Raw genomic sequence first — 461 nt, 5'->3', positions numbered from 1 at the left:
CGAAGACTATGTAATTATTTTTATATTTTTAATTTCATTTATCTTCTATCATCACAGTTAGCGTGTTCTTGTTAATTAATTTCAGAAAACTTAGCAAATAATTTCAACGAATTCATTTTTATTCATCTACGTACTTTATATTCTACTTTATGTGGATTGGATGGATTGAATAAGGCAATGCAACGCGTGGGAAACTGGCCAACATTTAGGCATTAGACACATGAAGAAAACATGGTAAATCTTTGGGAAAATTGTCCGTTTAGGTGTTAGGTACAGTACAATACTTTGAAATCTCGCGTGACCAATGTTGGCGAGGAGCGAACCCACGACCAATGTTCTGTGGTTTTTATACACTCGGCTACTGTTGGACACTCATTTTATGTAGGGAAAAAATAATTCGTTGAAATTATTGTGTAAAATTTAAATAGGAAACATTTTACAAATATTTGAAGTTTAAAACA

The sequence above is a fragment of the Centruroides sculpturatus genome, unplaced genomic scaffold (genome assembly GCF_000671375.1).
Source record: "Centruroides sculpturatus isolate CEXI.00-Female unplaced genomic scaffold, Cexi_2.0 scaffold20, whole genome shotgun sequence".
NCBI lineage: Eukaryota > Metazoa > Arthropoda > Arachnida > Scorpiones > Buthidae > Centruroides > Centruroides sculpturatus.
Note: the sequence above shows the minus strand (reverse complement) of the source record.